Below are 20,369 nucleotides of genomic sequence, written 5' to 3' on the forward strand. Positions count from 1 at the left end.
AAGTAGCATTCTATGCTCACTACCATGTGATAAAATAGGTCAGTTTGATGAGGTACATTTGGTGTTTGTGGAATATTTGGATTGCGGTGCCATGATAAATTTTGCTATATTAAATTTCACACTTGTAAAATGGATATAAAATATAAGTACAAGTAATAAAGTAGTAACTCTTCTCTTTAGTGTGTATCACTGTGATCGTGACATCACAAAGTTAATTGAAGATCTCGTCATGTGAAGCATTGTAAAGGGGTTGTCTGCCACCATTTCCTAAAGCACCTAAACATCTATAAATTAGTAATCTACATTAATGGACATGAGTAAGGTATATAGCATGAACATACTGAAGTGGATAAACCAAAAATAAGTACTTTATCATGTATGAATCGCTATACGAATGTGCCACAATGCTAAATCACGAGAATTAAGTTTTTAATTGTTGAAGAAGCAAAAATTGATGTTAAAAATCGGAATTAGCCCACCTCTACTTAACATTCACATTATCATAGTCAGTAGTGACTACTTTTCGTTCTTTCCGAAAGAGAAGCTACGTTTTACATGATTTTTACCTGAAATTTGACGTAGTGTCAAATTCAACCAAACACCAAGGGTACATATCACAAAGGAAAAAAGATTAGAAACAATACGGAAATTGCTGTCCACTAAATAAGAGAATGTGGTAACAGATCATAGATCACACATAAGCTGAACAAAAATATCTTAATTAGTCTAAATCATACATTTATTCAAAGGTCATGTTTTAGCTTCAAACTCATAAAACCTACTGTCAGACATGTAAATTGAATAAAATCAGTGTCAGCCAACAAGATTAACACTGATTGTTTGGCTGAAAATGGCAACTTTAGGTATCTTTATCTTGGTGACTGATGCTGATATATTTGACAGATGGATTTAAGTATTTCAAGCTAAAAAGTGTGATTCTTTTCTTAAGAGCTGGCTGTACTGGCTGCCATTATGATTTTACTCCCATAAAAACAATGTTAAACTTATTTTTTTTTAGTAGAACTATAGCAGGTGTTTCATTTTAAACATGAAATTAATATGCAACAAAAAACTTCTTGGTTTTTCAATATTTCTCTTCACTTTCTTGTACTTAATCGTTTAAATCTTCAAAAAGTATACACTTTACAAAAAGAATTAATGCTAAAATAAAAAATAATGGTGTAAATGTGCATGAGGATTAACATTGTTATTTTGGAGAAAAATTAATAGTTGGTTTACTACAGTTGGTTTTTAGGAACAAATTTATTAATCGATTTCATTAAAATCTAGAAGTGCTATAATTGTGCTTGTACCAATATATATATTGGTTCTCTGCTCTTGCTTAAAAATGTTGTTCAAGTACTTTTTCTCTTAATATCAAGCTTATATGGAATATAAATGGTACTTTCTTTAACACCTTCACTGCTGGTATATACTGAGTGATGGTAACTATTCTCATAAGCCAGAAGCAACCAAGGGGGTTTGTCGCAAGCAACAAGTTTTTTTTAAATGGAGGATATGAATGGTTACGTGCTACAGAAAACAAGAATATGTGATTCATACCTGAGGTATGATCTCTCACACAAATACAGGGAGCGGCAAAATGATCTGACGGTTTTCGCTGCCGCACTGTTAAGCGAGTGAGTGGTGGGGGGTGGTGGGGATAGGGGCGTGGCAGAGCCTACGTGCGGACATTTTTAGTAGCCATGGAGCGGTGGACAGCTGAGCACCGTGCGTTCGTTGTAGAAGCATTTTTTTAAAGTGGCGATAGTGTTGTTGCTGTTCAGCGGCAGTTCCGCAGACGTTTATAATGTGGCTCCAAGAGGGAAAGTGCCAACTCGAAACACCATTTTGCTGTGGGTGGGTAACTTTAGAGCTACCGGTTCAGCTTTAAAACGAAAATTAACAGGCCGTCCAAGGTCAGCCCGGACGCCAGAGAACGTCGAGAGAGTGAGAGGAGCTGTGGAAGCCAGTCCTCGGCGGCCTGCACGTAAACAAGCTGCAGCTCTGCAGATGTCTGACCGCTCGGTAAGAAGAATATTAAGGTACGACCTGCACTTTCATCCGTACAAAATGGCTATCGTGCAACAGTTGAAGCCCAGTGATTATGCAAAACGCATTGAATTTTCAGAGCAAATGATTGATTTGCTTACAGATGAAAAAATTCTCATTATGAGCGACGAAGCTCATTTTCATTTGAATGGTTATGTTAACAAACAGAATTTCCGATATTGGTCAGAAAACAATCCAGAAGAACTGCATGAACGACCTCTTCACAGTCCCAAGGTCACTGTGTGGTGTGGCGTAACAAAAAATTGTGTTATAGGCCCATACTTTTTTGAAGAGAACGGTCTAACTGTAACCGTCAATTCACAACGATACCTGACTATGTTGAAAAACTTCCTGATCCCCGAAATACGCATAAATCGCTTCAACCACCACAGAATTTGGTTCCAGCAGGATGGGGCAACTGCCCACACAGCCAATGTGGTAATAAATTTCTTAAGAAGCAAGTTTCGTGGCCGAGTCATCTCGCGTTTCGGGGACATTGCGTGGCCACCTCGCTCCCCGGATCTCAGCATCTGTGACTTCTTCTTGTGGGGACTGCTGAAATCTAGAGTATACACAAACAAACCCCGCACATTGGATGAACTGAAGGAAACCATACGCCAAGAAATAGCCAACCTCTCTCCTGAAATGTTAGGGAAAGTGTTTGACAATTTCAGTGCAAGATTGGAAGAATGCATCGCCAAAGATGGACATCATTTGAAAGACGTTATATTCAAATCTTAAACGGATCAACTCGCCCTTTTTTTGTTATTTTTATAAGTGTTCATAAATACCAATCTGAAATCTGCAATAAAACACTTTGTACCACTTTAAACGTTTGAGTTGTTTACATTATAAAACCGTCAGATCATTTTGCCGCTCCCTGTACATAAAATAATGTATCATTTTTAAGGTGAAATGAAGATGAAATGAAAAATGTCTTTAATATTCAACGAAAAAGCATACTCAATTGGTGAGGTTAGGACTATTAAGTCCTCTCTTAGACCTAACCATAAATTAATAAACTGTACTATTAGTGGAAAAGCAAGAACCACAATATAGTCTACATTACTATTTACATTCAAAAATGATCATCTTTATTTATATAAAATAATAAAATTAAAAGAAGGTTCTTTATGAAACTAAAAATAAATAAATAAAATAGAACTTACAAAGAAATTAAGACGTTCACCCATCACCATTCATACAAAGCCATCGCCCCATACTCTATGCCTATGCCCTAAGGTGCAGGAATGAGGTAACAAATTAATTTAGGTAAACAAATCAAAGCAATGCCTACAAGAAATCCCACCACCTGTACTAACTAAACCTAACAAATAATAAAACACACATCCCGCTACAAGGACATAACCTCATGGCAACGACTGAGCTGTCACAATGGCTGCTGGGAATCATGATAAACTAAACATCAAGATGGCGGAAAGTGTTACGAGTAGATACAGCATGTTGTTGATCTTGGATTTAATTTTCAAAACCATTTTATGTATGCCAAAGTTCTGTTATCATTCAGTATAATACATAGTGTTAGATGAAAGGCTATTAGTATTACAGAAAATAATAAATAAACATCAAGTCATGACTTAATAAAAGTAGTAAGAATCTTCTGTAATATTAAGAGTATTGATTTATTTTGGACCACATAAAGTAAACGCTCTTAATTTTATGTATGTTAACATTATACATGTGTAAAATTTTTAGGGTGTATAATGAAACTGTAAAAAGTGAAATAATTGCTAAATAAATTAAGGGTTCCAGTAATTTTATGGTTAGTATATATATATATATATATATCCAACATGTCAGAGGTTTGGGTTCAAGTTCTGACAAAGGAAATTCTTTTTGATTGGTCACAATGAAATATTTTGTACATGGCACATTCAATATTGGTATTAATACTAAAATGTAAGTCCTCTTCTATAAAATATATTCTTCGAATTCCGTTATATGCCTCCAAATATTACATTTTTTCTGTAGAAAAGTAACCATCTCAATCTATGAAATCTACAAACACACAAGTGGTGTAATAGTGGATTCTCCATGAAGATATGTCTTCGACAAAATGTCCGCCTAATCAGACTAAATCTCCAGTTGGGTTAGTTATAGAACTACAAGACATTTGGAGAATCGTAACTTCAAATAATATCAATTTTAGCTCCATCAACATATTTTGGGTGGCATTTTTTAATATGTTTATGTAAAATATCCCAAGTAATAGGCACTTATAGCTTCAATAAAATCTTTAATTTTTAAAATAAGATTTTATTTATAATTTTTGGTTTCTCTGACCAAGATAAAAACTTGTAATTCCAACAGAAGATTTTACAGGCAAAATACACTCCTGGTGAGAGCACTCTTGGTAATAAAATAAAAGATGAAGAACTAGTATACTTATTATTAGTATACTTCTCTGGTATATACTTATTACACTTCATGCCAATTATTTTAAATCTTAATGGGTGAAGTGAATAAAAAGTAATACTTCCTTGTTACACTGATTTTGAAGCAATTACTTCATTTCCAGTGAATAAAAATGAAAATTTCATCAAATAAAAAAACTTACTTCACATTTCCCGGACCATGTACCATATGCTCGGATTCATGTGAAAAGAACTTAACCTACTACCTTTCTGTAGTAATTGCTTCGTTCTGTGGAACCTGGCGTAAGTCAGATTTCATTTCAATTCAGTTGGCATCAGGGTAATGTTTAAGTACAAAAGTTGTATCGTGAGCTTCAGCATGTCACTGAAAACAATTTTTATGGTTTAGGAAGGATTTATGAAACATGCTGTGACCAGTTCAGGATTTCAAGGTTCACATAGTACCATCAAGACCTCCAGCATTATTGCTGGGCCAAATTGTCAAAAGGTGATTTGTGAATTGAGTCTCATCAGCCAATTAAGCGTTAAATGTTTATCTTACTGCGCGGCTTGGGTACTCCACATTACAACAGCAATTAACACAGTGTAGAAGATGGTAGAGAAGTAACAACTACCATCTGTTTGGTCGGCCTGTGTAGTGATGTTCTGTGGTTATTACTTCTTTTTATTCACTTCACCCAACGTCTCATCTCAATAACACTCATCGTGGGAGTTTCCTCAAGTCCGCCTACAACCTGCTGTGGGAGAGCCTGCTGCTATTACACCTACTAAAATATCTGATTAGCCGTTTGTCGTCTTCATTAATCCACTTTTAAAAATGTAGTACATAAATACCTGTAAAAAATAATAAGACCATTAATCAAAATTGTTAACATTATACAAAATAATAGTAAACTACTCATGTTTAGGCCTAGGCCTACAACTCACAATTAAATGAGTTGGGGTATAATATTTTATATCTTTTATAAAATAAAAACGTATACCTCTATATATAACATATACTTTAAAACTCGTTTTACTATTTACTCATAAAATTGAAACAAAGAAAGTATAATCATATTCATTTTTTTGAGCAAAGAACCTTTTTTGAACACACTTTGTATATTTGGACTAGTACAAGGCTTTTTTTTATTTTGTTATAAGACTCCACGTGGGAAGTACTTCTCAGACATTTATCACATTTATATGCGCTATGACAAAAATGCCAATTTGAAAAAAATTATTTAACTATATGTTTATTGAACAAGAAAATATTATTATCTTTACGTCTTCAATTATTGATAATATACCAATTTTAAACTGAAAGTGGTGTGCAATTACACAGGTTTTTCAACTTCCAGATCCAGTATTAAGAAGTAACCAATTAATTTGAAACACAATGTAAACACAAGCCAGTTGGTAATAAACAAAGGCAGACAGGAGTAATAATAATTAATTATTGCCCCAACTGATTTGATTCAACTGTTTGGATTCTATGAGCAACTGAATAAAACAAACGCCCACATTGAGTGGAAACATAAATTTAGAATTGAATATCCACTGTCCAGTGAGAAAACAAACTGTTGGAAATAGTTCCAACTGAAGTCACCAGATCACATTGGCGTATTGTCTGCACTGAAATGTGACACGTGAAGCCACGCCAGCACTACTAATGTGTTATTGTAAGAGACCATATTGAAGAATTAACCTGGCAGAAAATAGTATCATACATTCATTTCTGATAATATTCTAAAAATCTACAGAGCTTTGTTGTTTTTAAATATGCAAACAAAGTACCTAACATGATCATACTGACTAATAGACAATAGATTTTTATTTCTCAGCCAATACATAGTGTACATAGAGAATTGTCATAGATTTAATATAAAGTCATAAGTTCATTACTAAACATTTTTTTAGATAAAACAAAGGTAATCAGTTATTAATGTAAAGATTCAGTAAGAAGTTTAAAACATTGTTGACTATAAACTATCATAATCTAAAACTACTATTACAAATTTTAAATAATAAAATACCCTGTCTTATATTATTTAAAAACTATTATGAGACTAAACTTTACGCCTAACATATAAACTTTAAAATAGAAGATGATTGGTAACATATTCTAAATAATACAAACTTGTTGGTAAAAATTTAAAAACTCACTAACAAAGGTTGTTATAAATTCAAGAAGCAAAAATTATCAAAAAACAAAAAATTAGAAATTTTTAATCTTTATTATTATTTTTTATTTATCACTAAATATTTATGTTTACAAGCTTACTATCAAAAAAGTAAAACAATCTGTTTTCATGTAGTAATAAAGAAATACCTGCATTAATATTCCAATTAAGAATTATACTGTATGGATATATTGTAACGCAAATAAATAGCAATAGTTAGTTATATTTATAAATATATAGTTGTTTTGTTGAAACAGACTGTAAAGATATTTATATAATTAAACACTAAAAATAATTCTGGCAGTTTGAAATAAATCTATTTATGTTGTATAGTTTCCAGCATATAAAATCCCAATTATACCTAGTTTATAAATGTACAATAATAAGCCATTACTATTTCTATCAATTTAATAATAGTTTTTCTGCTTTATTATTAAATTTTTATAATCATAGTACCTGAATATTACTTTTTTTGATTAGATATTTCTTAGTTAAGTTAAATAACACACTCAAATTACTGTATTAGTTGTTAAATAAATTCCGTAATCCTTTTCATATTTCACATCAACTGTGAAATGATAATGAATCTAGTACGAGTTGTGGTATCCTGATAGAATTTCTGCAAGAAAGGCGAACCACAGAGAAGTCAACAAACGACAAGATCATAAGTTACTCTAATAGATTCATGTAATTAAAACATTAGTATTTAATGTAGAAATTAGACACATCTCAAGATAGGCTTATGAAGAACTGTTTTTTGTTTCAATAAAGATAAAACAAATAATCTTCAATTCCATCATGTAATTATAAATTTTAGAAAACCAAGCAATTGCATATAGTATGTCAACTACCTAAATTGAAATTTATGCATTCAATATTTCTAGAAATTATATAACAGAGATGAATAAGAAATAATTAAACGCTTCATTGGTTGAAGATGAACTGTTGAATGCATTATAGATTTTACTACAAATTGATTACAAAATGAGTTATTGCGTTTTTATACTTTAAAAAATTATTTATATTCTCCAAAAAAATTGGTAACACGTATAATGTACAATGTGGAAGATACAAATTATTTATATTCTCCAAAAAAATTGGTAAGACGTATAATGTACAATGTGGAAGATACAAATTATTTATATTCTTCAAAAAAATTGGTAACACGTATAATGTACAATGTGGAAGATACAAATTATTTATATTCTCCAAAAAAATTGGTAAGACGTATAATGTACAATGTGGAAGATACATGTTGTTATACATTGCTACTGCTGCACTATTGATTGTCAATTCAATTTATTTCTCTTGTTTTTCCAAAAATAATACATTTGAAACCTTGTTTGACTGGTAAGAAACACACACGAGTTCAAATTACTTGTGATCGTGAGATGGATGGAGATCTATGGAACATCAATATTGGGAAAAATAAAATATATTAAAACAAGAATAATTTTATGAATATTTATATTGGTACTAACGTATTTTACAGACACATGTAGTGTTTCAGCCGAGACACATTAATAAACATGAGCTTAGTAAATGTGAAAACAGGTTTCTTGTCATTGTATGCAAGATGCTTTTGAACCTAAAACATCTTAACACATTACCTTAAAATTATCTTCATGGGATAAAAAAATCTAGATTTGTCGGATGGCGAGATTGTTATTAATTATGTTTAGTTCTCTAATTTCTTAGCCAAACATTTAGTTTTATTAGATATTTTTTACCAATTTCAAATCTGCAAATTTATATTATTTTGTATTGTGGCAGACTGAAACGCTTGGCAATCATAAATTTTATGAATAGATTTTTATTGTTATGTTCCTCTATTATTATTATTATTATTAGCTGTGAATGTGAGTGATTGGTCAAAAGTAAATATTGATTTTGGTTAAGAGCAGATTACCTTTTGCTATGTTTAACTGTGCTGAATTGTTAATTGATAAACAAACTTTATTGATTATGTGGATAAATTACTATCTTGATTGGAAGAGTGAAACGGAAATAGTATTGCTTTCATGACTATTGATAATTATAAGGGATTCTTATTGATACCTTAGTTGAGTTATTGTTTCTTCGATTCTTCTGAGTTTGAAACTGAGGATCAATAATACCAATTAATTATTATATTAGAAGGCTGACTCAAATGGTAAGTCTGTGAAAATTGAATTAGGTTACAAAATTACTGTTTGTCGTGAAACATAAAAACGTTTTCTGATATGGCTGATTTCTGTGTAACTTGACGTTTTAAAATTCTGATGGTTTTATTAATTCAGGTAGATAGTAACGTTTTGTTTCTCCAATGTATACTGAATTAGAAATACACAGAATTCCATAGACTCCAGGCATTGTGGAGTTGGTGGAACTGCATCCTTTAATGAACAGTTCTTCAACATTTTAGTAAGATTAAAGATTAAATACTGTTTTAACTCTATCCCCTACAACTTACCTGTATAAAGATATGTTTACTGGTAGATTTGGTTTAACATCTGCTGACTGAAGGTCGATCTGAAGCCTAAATCCTTGAAATTTAATTGTGATTAAGTCAGTGATTGAAATTAAGATCCATTGCAAATAAAAGCCGTTGAGAGTCTTAAATGTGACATAAGTTATATTGTTTTAAAAGTCTAGGTGGGCCCAGAATAGTAATATGAAGAAAATATTGGACATCCTCTTTTAAAAGAGTTTCTTACAGAGTTCCAGTCATTCAATAATTAGTGTATTGTAAGAATAAACATATACCAACCACAAGTTGAGTATTTGTATACACTTGAGCTTGTTAAATTAAGTTCAATGTGATGTTTTGTGCTTGTCAAGTACTTATTTTTTTATTGAGTACAATACCATGGTATCCATATTAAGTACTGTTGATCTAAAAATTATATGGAAAGATTTTTCCTCCTCCAAACAGTAATATCAGTATTCCAATTACCAGAAAAAACTCGGTGGTAGTTTACTAAGTAATGGAAGAGCTTTCAATGACAGAAGCAGGCTTTTCTTCTAAAACATAAAGCAGAGTATCAGTTCTAACATAAAATATACTAGGAGAAGACGGTTAGGACTTACAAGATAACTGGCATGTATAAATGAAAGTGTTGTTTCGTATTCAGTATTAATTATGCTTTTTTTTTAGTAATGACAATCAGGTGGTACTTTACCAATGCACTTCCATATATAGTCTTGAGCTGTGCATAGACTCTTGGAATAGGATATAATGAAGGCTACAATTAAAATTGTTCAATCACACATAAAAAGTAAAGAAAATATAATTACAACAGAATATCTGTACGAGAAAAACAGCTAATCTCACTGTGTAGTCAACCAGACACCTGGCCTGCAAGTGAAATCTGCAGTACTCTACCACAAGAACTTTTATCTCATCTGCCGAGTACAAATGTTGGGAAACCTGTGGAGAACTTACACGAAGCTTCTATTCAAGGTTCAGTAACAAAATTAAGTCAAATCTTTACCTTCAAAAAGCCAGGTATAGTGCATTTCTCAATTTGGGAATCCTTGGTATTTTTGAGAAACATTCATTAATAAATAACTTTATAATTAATCATCTGAAATGTTTACATAAACAGAAATGTGTAATTTTGTTCATAACTATTATGAACTATTGAAATATACAGTCCCATGACAGGTAATTCTTTCATACACTTTTTAGTTTTTTAACCAGTAGATTTAATACTATGATGTTCCTTATTTTCTTCTATGGTTTACTGATAAACTGACAATGTCTGATTTTTTTCTACTCGTTGAAGACTAAAATCTTTTGTTAAAATTTTGAAATCTAAACCGCCATCCAGTAACATCTCATTTTGAAGGAAAAATACAGTAACAATCTGTTGTAGTAATTAAATAATATGTCGCTTGACGGTAGTTAACATAGAACATTTAAAAGTTTTCTACATTTAGGGTTGGGGTTAAAGTTTTATATATATATATATATATATCCAAATTGTTGGTCTTATAATGGATATTTGTTGATATATTCCTGTACAAAAGTTAATGGGTCCAGGGAATAGATCTTTTGGGACATCTTTGATGTAATTTGATCTAATATTAATTTTTCACAATTCGTTGATTGTGGGCACACGAAATAGTGTAATATGTTGCACATAAAATAAATCGAAATCACCATTATATATTTATTACAATAATTAAAATAAATATCTTATGTAAAATGGTACCACAACTGGCCCAAAAATTATCGTCATTATACAGCATCATGCAATATTTCTAAACCAGAAGCTGACAATTCTAAACCATAACAGTTGTTACTACCAATGTAATTTTTTTCATTAATAACCAGCCTATAAGAATGGTTAGGAAAAAATCATTTCAAAGGAGTTGTCTCGCTTGGCAGTAGGATATAAAGAAAACATCAACTGCATGGATGGTCCTAATTAGTTTGGCAGTGTCATTTACTTCTCATTGACCTTGATCATGCCAGCTTTGTAATTGAAAGAACATGACCTCTCCTGGCCGCAAGATTGTACCCTTTTATTCTGTAATCAATAATATATTGACTGCCAAAAATTTGTATTTAGTTAGCTTCGCCACAGGCCTATCTCATGTTAGAATAGGAATATACTGGGTTTAATAACAATGCCATGGCATAATCCTCATAGAATTGGGAAAATACAGATTAAATTATCTGTAATATACTGCTGATGTCATGGCAGGATTAAGAATATACTGCCTTCACCAGCAAAATCCAAATCGTCTTTTTGAACAAGCGTTGGAAATTTGCTATGGAATACATTACCTTTTAAAAGTAAAACAGTTACGCAATGTGCATCATTGATAGATTATATTTTTAACCAACATTTAATTCTACATTTTATAGAATTTCTGTTGAACCATAATTGATTGGGTTTGTGAGCTCTGATATTGAATTAAGCACCCATCAATTTTGGACATTTCCCAAAACTTTACAGCCATTATTGAGAACATTGTTTTATAGTGTGAAAATCCAACAAAATTAAAGATTGTCTGAAGCTATTCCAGTGTGTGATTTGATGTAAATTTTGCTCCAATTGTCTGTATTACAGTCTCCTTACAGTCATCATAAACGAATAGACACACTCATATTAACAGATTTTTTCATGAAACCCATTTTTCTTAGTCGTACCTCAAAATATGTATTTCAATTATTTCTCATAGGAAGTACTTAGTATTATGTAAAAAATATGTTAAATTATTTAGTTTGTTTTAATGGTGATAAAACTTAAGACTGAAAATATTGTTTCTAATGAGGCTATGCTGTAATATGCCAATTAAGTTAAGTAAGGTAATCCAACTTTAAAACAGTTTACTTAATGAAGTTATAACTTGTGAGATGTATTATTTAACGTACTGAATTAATAAACTATGGACTGGACAAGTGACGACATATCACATTGATTTTGGTGTTAACGTTGGAATGAAGATATTTGATTGAGCCATATTTATATTCAAAATATTTACTTTTGTCATGAATGTATCTACTATCAATCTGAAGTTGTAAACAGGTTTTATCAGCAGTGTTTAAATTGTTTACATTGAAGATTTTGTATTTCCTAAATTAAAATTTAATACAGACCAAATGAAAATATGCTCTGAATGGCTTTATTTGAAGTTAAACAATAGTGTTTTAAGAAATTATATTGTCTTAAAAGTGCTCAAAGAGTGAAAGCTTGAAATGAATCCTTTTAACTAATATTAGTTGTTAAATATTCCAATACATTAGTACCTTATCTATAAATTCAGTGCTTCTCGTTCTTTGTTTAAGGTTTGTTATTGGCATTGGAAGGATAGGATTTTGGACATTGCCATCAATATAGTTACAGAATGAATTACATTGCCACTATGTTTGAGATCTGCAATCTGATCTCTTTTTCAGGTGAATAACTAACCTAACACATAATTACAATCTAGGTTAAAATAACAAGTCATACCAGACCTGCTTGCAGTCCAGCACAGGTGATATCACTGCACAGGATGCAAGAACAAGTCACAATCATGAGAAGTCAAGTTCACAATCACACGTCACACTAACTAAGCATTCAGTATCTCAATTTCACCTATGCTGGTGTGACGTGTGGTTGTGAACTTAACTTCTTGTGACTTGCATCCTGTGCAGTGATAATGCCTGGACTGGACTCCAATCAGCTCTGGTATGATTTGTATATTTAAATCTAGATTGTTGTGTTAGGTTAGTTATTTATCTGAGGAAGAGACCAGATTGCAGATCTCAAAACGTAGTGTTATACATATTGTACATATAACGAAGACAAGTGTCTGAAATCCTATTGTAATTATGATGAAAGTATAAAGAAGCTAGTCCAGTAATGATGACAATATTCTTATTTAGTATTCACCAATGATTTTAAAGCTTGTATACTTTTGAAATTAATAAAACACAGAATACAGATTAATCTTAATTATTATATTCAAAATTGTTGAATTATAACCTACTGTCTGGTTTCTTCCAAGTAGGGTGAGGAGAACTTTTACTTCAATACATTCATTGCTACATGATTGTACATCAACTAGAAAACGCTAGGATAGTAGCTACTTGCGTCCACCACAGATCATGTGTTAAAGCACATTAATATGAGTATGAACTTTCTACAGTGAGACTGACTTCTGCTGAGAAAAACCAAGAATCTAGCTGTTGGTATCCTGCAGCAGCTCAGCAATGTGGCTTCCTTACAGCACATCATAGTGTTATGGGTCTTAGATATCTGACTTGCAGAAAAGGAGTAGAAATAACTATCCTTTGAATGTTGACTATATTTGAATGATTGTGTTATTCATTAACAGGTTGAATGTTACAAGACCACTGCCTGGAAATGGGGCATTAATAGTTACATGGTTGAGAGTGAAACCACTCCCCATAGAAATACGGTAAGACATTACATTTTGGAATACAATGAAATAACAAACAAAAAAGTGATAAAGCTGAAAATAGTAAATAAAATAAAAATATTTTGGTGTTTTGTTTTGAATTTTTTGTTCTTGTACAAAAATAATGTATAACACAATTATTTTTACTAAATTTTTTTACATCTAACAAGAAGTTTCCATACTATTACGATTGGTTTTAATCAATCATTAAAAGCAATAAACATGAAACTGAAGGCAAAATTGAATTGTTGGTGTATTTTGCATATGAGATATTGAAAAATATACTACTGCAAGGTCTCTTCATTAAGGACCTAACAGGGCGTGCCTATCCATCTATCTGTCCTCTGCCCTGTGTGACAACTCTTGATAGAGAGGTCCTAAATACTTTAAATTAGGTACATAGATTGTTTTTGGTCCAAGGAAGATATCTGATGGTTATTTTCATCAAAATTAAATTCTAACATGTTTAAATTGGTCATATGAGTAAACCCCATCATAGCAATGAGAAAATCACAGAATAAAAAAAAGTTATAACATATGTGATGCAATTACTGTGTTATTAGATTTCTAAAGAAACTTGTGTGCAAAAATACTAGAATTCTCTATATAGGTTACATTTTTTATATTCAAATACCCTGCTTACAGTATGTTACAGGCAGTGTCTTATTAGTTTTCCTCAGTCTTTACAACATATGGTATAAATTAAACTCTTAGGCATTAAATACCCTGTTCCTCTTTTAGTGGTGTAACCTCTGGCTCTCTATGGAGGCTAACCAGACATTTAGCCTTAAAAATTATATTTCAATATAATATTATGATGCTGAATGGGTATTCCAAAGTTGAAACATTTATTACTCAATTTAAAGACGCATTTTATACAAAAATGATAAATATAATTTTCCTTCCTCTCTTAAATTTGGTTTTGATAATAAATAAATTTATACAAAATGTTGGACTTAGTAAGAAATTATTTTCAAATTCATTAGATACCAGCCATACAAGTATGTTATAAAATATTACAAATTTTCTTTCAAAAGTGTTTTCCTTTTCTTTGCCATAGTGCACACAACTTATAACCGAGTTTGAATTCAAGGTTTGATTCACGTTCAATTAAAAATTGTTCGAAATTCTCATTTTCTATGGATTGAGAAGATTCTAGATGTTTTTTATTGTCACTAAGCAAAATAAAATTAAAAGCATTTCCAAACCAATTCGCTTGGGTAATTCAAGAAAACCATCTTATAATGCACTAAAAGAAATAAATACAGTAACTATAACAAAGAAATAACACAGGGAGATCAGCAGACTTACCTTGAAAACTATCTAACTACCTATAACTGTGAATAATTGTTTGAAACATTTGAGAACAACTATTTACTAAGTACTACTAGTGGGAGGAGTGGTGGGTACTCCACAGTTTAATGGACAGTTTAGAAGTTAGGGAGAGGCCAAATTTCACTGTTTTGGTTAACTCTTCTTCCCTCAAGAGTCCTAGATAGGGATATTCAGTTTTTGGATGTTAGAGTACTAATTGCAGGGGACCGTTCAAGATGGAGGGGCTTTGTTGGTGCGGCTAAATATCACCTCCGATATAAATGGCCCTGGGAGTAAGTAAGAGTACTAATTAGCCTCACCGTGTTCTCACTCAACAAATTTGTTTTGGTAACAATTTTTCACTGACGATGACTCAGGCTCTCCATAATGATGATGAAATGTTCCGAGATTTGAATTATGTTACCAATTATTCAATGTGGTGTGAACTGGAAAATTTAGGTGACAGTCATCCCTTTCTGATATTGTTTGAACTGTGACAAAAATTGAGTGGTTTGCGTATTATGGAAGTGGCTAAGTTAACAGATAAGTAGTCGCTGAGTCTGGCTCTGTCTGAGAAGTACAATGTTGAGGACATAAGCGATGTCTTTACATCATGTTGGTGTGGGATTTAGACATTTCAAATTTTTTGACGAGTTCTAGCCCAACATCTCCACTACTTATAAGAATCTCTGAGGCAACCAAATCAGTAAATATAATTTCCATCATAGCTCCAGCGGCTATGTAAAGTCCAAACAATTCATCAAGATATAGAAGTCTGTGATTTATTAAAAAAAAATTTCAACTTTTTTAAATTTTACCCTTTTTACCATCCACCAGTTTAAGGGTAAAACTACCATAAGGAATATTTAAAAAAAAGATTTTATTACAATTTAAATAATACAAAGTAAGGTAATTATATATAAAAAAAATCACAGAAGTCTCCCCATGGTATCAATGTATCAGGATTGGATTGTCTGGGAACAATAGATAAGTAAGAAAAATAATTGGGATTATTTTGTGATCATAAAAACCAATACTGTAAGTAACAATTTTGAAGTGGTTTCTCCACTTACTTCTTTTTATTTGTAATTGATTAAAAACAATTTTTAATATAAATTACTTTTATCCTCCACATATTACAGCACTTATTGAAAGACTGTTGATAGTCCTATAGCAGCTTCAGCAACAGCTGAAACCTTACATTACTGGCCACAATTACAAGATACTTATGTTTAAAAAGATACATATATTCCCCCACTCCCCAAGAAGTGGCTTAAAACTTGGTGAGAACAGTATAACAATTTCTACTGAAGTTTTAAAATTCATAAATACAGTTACTTAGTGGTACTTAAAAGTGGTTTTAATTGCTTCAAAAAAGCTACTTGATATATCGTCACCACAAACATAATATGATGTTAGACTAACTTCAATCCCTCTGAAAAAGACTAATCATATGATGTAACCATCCACAATGGTGCAATAGAAATACACATGTAAAACCTCTCCACATTACTACAAATGTTGATCATAGAAAAAAGTTAACATGTAGCATTTTATTTATGTTCTGAAAACTTTGGTTTTGCTATTTAACGCCAATTTATGTTTGAGGCAACAATATATTGATCAGATGACCATCTTGCCAGTCTTATTCTGCAATAGCCTCTTTCTGCTCAAATCCATGATCGAACAGCTCAACATTAATGCAGCTTTTTTGTATTTATGGAAGATATTGGCACACTCTGTAAAAACATAACACGAATCCTGACTGCCTTGTTTGTTATTTTTAAGATGCAACACACAAGAAAGGGAATAGAAACCTGAATAGAGAAGTATAAGGTATGAATGCTTGAAACTACAAACCAGATCCTTTTAATTTAACCAATCCTCACAAGTGGGATGCAAAGATGGGCTTCCTAAATTAGTACAGATCTGGTGGTCAGCTTCTTGTACTTAGATTCATGTCTGCCTCAGAGAAACTTGGATACCTTTACTGATGGAGTTATTGAGGACATTGATAGAAAACTTGGTTACAATATCACCTAACCTAAAACCTACCTAAAAATATTTTAAAATCTAATCTTTCATATCACATGATTATGCTAATCCTTGTGTGACAGGTAAGACTGATGTTTTTCACTCGAGTTAACCTCTTGTACACATACATAAGGCAGACAACCAGATGCCATTTTGCCTAAATTGAAAATGCAATAAGACACATAATTTCTTCTGCTGTAAAGAGAGAAGCTCCATGTACTTTATGCCAACTAAAGAGTAATTTATGCTGCTTCTGGAAAGACAGAATGATTGAGCCACTTCTACTCAGATTCAATGGAACATAGTGTGGAAATGTTTAGGACAATTTCATTGTGTTGCCAACTCTTGTTTTCAAATTATGAATAAAAGATTATGCGTTAGTAAAAGTCACAGGAAACTGTCCTTCAGAGAGGTATACTCCCAAGGCTCTGTATTTGGCCCTCTTTCTTTTCGTAATAAATATAAACGATCTTATTCAATTGATACCAAATTTGCTTTTATAAGCTTGCATTAAAACTTTCAGTAATAAATCCAGAAATGAATTAAATAACATAATTGTGGAAAGCTAATACAGAAACTTCTTTAATGTCGATATAGTGCACAAAATAGGGCTATCTTTTAGATTCAGAAAGTGAAATAGAGAAAGCGACTGAATATAAACAATTTTTAGGAGTTTCCATGCCAACATAAAACTTATGAATCAGGTATCTATTGATAGATTATGCATGGATAAATTATCTAGTAATTTATTAACACTCCTTAAAAATTAAATCTAGATGAACATACAGTATTTTGTCTATTACTTCCTGTCTACTCTCAGATACTGTTTCATCATCTGTGGTATAAATCATAATCATGTATAAGGGGTACATCAACTCCCCCCCCCCAGTTTTGAAAGCAAACATGCAGTTTTAAAACATTAAAATTACATTCAGTAGTTTTTTAAAAGCTAGAACACATTTATGAGGCCTTAAAACTCTACAATTTCCTGTGAGATATTTTCTGAGCCCCTGTTTTGGAGGGTATTTTGTACTTTCCTAAACCACACAGTGTGTCAGCCCCCACCAAAATTATTTTCTGGATACACCACTGGTAAAATGTATATATTAATCCTACAAAAAAACTTCAAAATCACTATTAAACTTAGATCACAGTAAAACTATTTTTAAAATAAAAAAATTCAAACTCTGTATTTTACAAATGATTTGACTATTCTAATGACCCTAACTATAGTAGTTCTTTTGAACTTGATGCACTGGTCTCAGTTTCTACTTTTGAATATTTCACTTCCTGAATGACTATGGGAGGCTTTCAGTAATTGTTTAGGAAATGCTGAGAGCATAAAAGAATTTGCAACTGCATTAATACTATTAATAAAATATAATATTAAAAAAACATATTTTTAATACTTTATTTATTTTTTTCATCTCCTTAAAAAAAACCAAATAAGTGGTAAAAAGTCCTTTCCAGGATTTCCAGTGATTTTCTATTGCCGACAAGAATCAGGAAGTATTAGCAAAGCATGTTTGATACCAAAGTTTAGTTCATTCTGGCTAGACAGACTTGCTGGAGGAAGCCAATAAACCCCTAATGCTATCATGAAACAGGCAAGGAGGGTGAATTGGTGAATCCTATGAATTTCCAATACTCCGTTCAATCTAGCCACATAGACTTACTGGAGAAGTCAATACACTACAAATCTTCCTGTGAAACTAGCAAAATAGAATTGTTGGAAAATTTAGTATATGTTATAATTTAGCACATGATGTACACATGAGACTGGGTTATGCAAGGTTATTGGTGAAGCCAATGATCTCCAATTACATAAGGCTAATGAGATAGGGTTACTGGCGAAGGCTGTATATCTCTAACCTGCAATGAGCCTGACAAGATTACATTGTTGGTAAAATAATGTAATATTAATAACCCACATAGGCTGATGGGCCAGTTCTATTTCTATCATTATCTAATCTATCATTACTTAGAAGAATTCTGTCATGAGGTTGGTGTGCTTATGTATTTATCTTATCTTCTAAGGACTGTTTTAAGATAATTTAATAAAATGGAAGATAAAAGGATAATGGATAAAATTTTGTGCAAGATAAAAGGAAATTTGTTTTACGTTGTGTTGAATTATTCAGTAAATATCACTATTTCCATAACATTTTATTCAGTTGAACTTTTCAACTATAGCAGTTAGATTATTAAGTTAAAACTGCTCTGTGGCAGCCAGGGTTTTGGCAGAACACAAGCTTAAAAAAAAGTTGCTACTTTGACATAGTGCATTGTAGTTAAATGAAAGATACAATTATATACATAACATCCATTTAAAGTCATATGTAATTTTGTGATTAAATATTTACAAAAGAGATGTAAAATAAATTATAAGTCAGCCAATTAATTACACAACTGGCCAATTCACACTGGCAATTTAATTTATGGCCTCAACAGATAGTACCGATATACTTTAATTTTTAGAAGAAATTGAGAATATGTACAATAAGACAAACTTATACTACTACTGGAAAAGAAAATTTGTAATACATGTGTATTATCTGTAAAAAATGTTTAGATATTTTTATATAAAATTTACATGTTTTAACATATTGTTTAAAAAATAAGTAAGAAAATAAAAAAGATGTATATAAATAGTTTTCAGAGTATATTTGGAATGCAATGTAAAAATTGTGAATATTATGATTAATAAAGAAATAAAATCAATAAAAACACATTTGATGACATAAACAGATAGGTCTAAAATTAAAAACTGTTCACTCACTTATCGTACAATTTTTCCCTATAACTATACTGAATTATAGTGTAGTTGTTTGATATTTTACTTACTACAACACTCAATAAAGCCTTTTACAATAAAAACGACACTAATTTAATGTTACCACATTATAAACTTGGTTACAAAATACTGATTGTACATACTCGCAAAAGCCAGGTGCAGAATGTCGGAACATGAGTAGACAGAGAGAACAGTTGAGAATTGGGGTCTACAAATCAGCAGCTGTTTGAATTTGAACACAAATGCTGATTACCATAAACTTTGGTGCTCTGCTATAATTTAACTTTAGTAAAAAAACAAGCAGAAGTCTCACAAATAAAATCATCTCATATAGATCCAGTATATCTGACTTCCACAAAACAATGTTTCTCAAACTATTTCTAAAATATATTATTGTACGAAATATTTACACGTTCAATTCTCTTTTGACAGACTGTGAAAGATTTTCAGATGCAATTTCCAATAACACCAATAAAATCTGCTTATGAACGAAATTTCCCAAGTTACTATTTAGTGAAAAAGGGTTATTTTCTGTGAAGTTGCATATATAGTGCATTTCAGATTGTACACAGTATAAAATGTGAAACACCAATTAATTTAGACAATTCCGACATATTGGTGTGTACGTGTAATGTGAGTGTGTGTATAATTACGTTGTTTTAATCCTTTTAGTGCCGAGTATCACTATGAGCAATGGTCCATACTAGTGCAAATAGTGCC

Source organism: Homalodisca vitripennis, chromosome 5 (assembly GCF_021130785.1).
Source record: "Homalodisca vitripennis isolate AUS2020 chromosome 5, UT_GWSS_2.1, whole genome shotgun sequence".
NCBI lineage: Eukaryota > Metazoa > Arthropoda > Insecta > Hemiptera > Cicadellidae > Homalodisca > Homalodisca vitripennis.